Genomic DNA, 2157 nt, shown 5'->3' on the forward strand with positions numbered 1-2157 from the left:
ACATAAGTTGCTCACCCCATCAATTCCATCACAACCAATTTTCTATCACCAAGTCCTTGAATCTTTAAAACCATCGATGATAGTAAACAGGACGATTCCTAAAACGCTTACCAGTACGACTTTTGTCAACAAAGCCAACTGACTTCAAGTGCATAATTTTCGGATTATGCAATGAAATTAAACAAAGCAACTTGGTTTTTGTTCACTCTTCTTCTCTGCTATCGAAGTGTAAAAATCAGATAAGAACTGGAAAAAGATAAGCTTTTTATTCCTTTTCGATTTTCACCCGCCAAAATTTCATAACCAAATTCTTAATCGCTCTCCGAGGTTGTTAAGATGTCGACCGTTTAAAGACTTGGCAGATTTGGTTACTCCAAATCTTGAGTTCGATGAATATGAATATCTCCAGCTCTTGTTTCCACAATCCATAACTCTGTTGTAAATAACCAAACTCTTAATCAAATCTGACGACATACCACTTTACTAATCCAAGGACGCGTGCTAATCCGAGGTTGTGCAGCTTGTCGCAGCGAGGTGTAGGATATTGCATGTTCCATTAACGCCTTTGGAGTTCAACATAACAGTAGCAACCAAGCATATTCATGTAATTTTCCCATACACGGTCCTCAAAGTTTGCTCTCGACCGACTTCCAATTGGATAACTCTGATCAAAATCAGATGACTTCACATAAAACTCTACACCATACTTTTGTGTGACCTTTGAAAACTGATAGGCGTAATTCCTCTGTAAAGAATATTCAGGCTCCGAAAAAGGCAGATATGCAAGCAAGAAGATAATCCATGTGGGTGATAGCTGAATAAGAATCATAACATTAAACCCTCCTTGATCACCTTCCCTTTGTTGACTACTCATTCCCCTAGTCCTATACACATGAGAATTAGGAAACACCTCTGACTGACCAAAAAACGACCTGAAGATCTCATCCGGGTCAAAATCATCATGAAAGAAATCATTAGTTGTCGTTCTCCTCCACCTAGCCAACCTCAACAGAACAACACGCCCATTTCGATATTCTATAACTAACACAATCACCTGTGCGCCAAAGCTGCCTTAATCGTCAAGATGGTAATAGGAACCACAAGACTTTTGGTCCCTATCTTTCGTGGATCCCAGTTTGTTGATTCGTGGGCGATGATTAGTTGGGTCCTTCCTAAATGTAATATTCAATTGAGATAAGAAAGAGTTCATCCCCGTCAATAAAATCATTTACTCTCTTAACTTCATGAATCAACTTAACATTCTCTTCACTATAACTCCTCTCCACATTTATACTCTCACTAGAACTAGCCCGCTCGGGTTGTTTCGATCTTCTAGCTGACTGTTTAACCTCATCATCAGTTTTATCACAAATGCAATTGCAGATTTAGCTATGCCCTCCAATCGTACAACTTCATCTTTATTACCATCCATGATTTTTAACCTCAAATCTCAATGCCCAAAGAGATTGTATTGTTGAAATTGGAGTCATCTCGTTTCTGTAAATGTTCATCGTATGGGCCGTTGACTAACAGATGACCTGTAGGTCTCCATAGATTGTATTGGGGTTGGAATTTTGCTCCATTTCGCTACCCCCACCGCATCATTATCAAGATCTAAGGAGACGTCCTCTTTATGGTTTTTGTTGACCCCCAAATAGCATCCACGGCCTCCCTCTTCCTCACCCCATCTGCTCCACTTATCCACTTATTTACTCGGTCCCCACAGACGGTGCCATTGTATTAACCCTGATTATACCCTTTAACCTCACACCTCCTCGGTCTTTCACGAAAATGAGACTCCCTCTCTTTTCAACCTTTCAACTGAACCCATTTGGGCTGCCTACGTACCCCCGACTTCCCGGGGGATCAAGTTGTGCCGTAGTTCTCTCTCCTCCCTCCTTTCACTGCCGCCTCCTCTCTTTTTCTCCTTTCCTATCTCCTTCCTCTCCTCTCTTAGGTCAAAGTCCTTGGGCCTTTTCTCTTTGGGTCCATCTCCTGGGCCCAATACCATCCGAGGCTCGCTTGTCTCTTTGGGCCCATCTCTTGGGCCCAATACCATCCGAGGCCCACTTGTCTCTCTATCACTCCTTTTACCTGTGATGTCCATGGTCATGATTCTGGCTCACACACTACCCGAGTCGAGTTTTGATATACTTG

At 42.1% G+C, this 2157-nt stretch overlaps 1 pseudogene; it reads right to left on the minus strand.

The window, feature by feature from the left end:
* Positions 1–454: 454 nt before the first annotated feature.
* LOC147492042 (chaperone protein dnaJ 49 pseudogene) lies at positions 455–1432 on the minus strand (annotated as a pseudogene).
* Between the last annotated feature and the right edge of the window lie 725 nt (positions 1433–2157).

This window comes from Coptis chinensis, chromosome 6 (genome assembly GCF_015680905.1).
Source record: "Coptis chinensis isolate HL-2020 chromosome 6, ASM1568090v1, whole genome shotgun sequence".
Lineage (NCBI taxonomy): Eukaryota > Viridiplantae > Streptophyta > Magnoliopsida > Ranunculales > Ranunculaceae > Coptis > Coptis chinensis.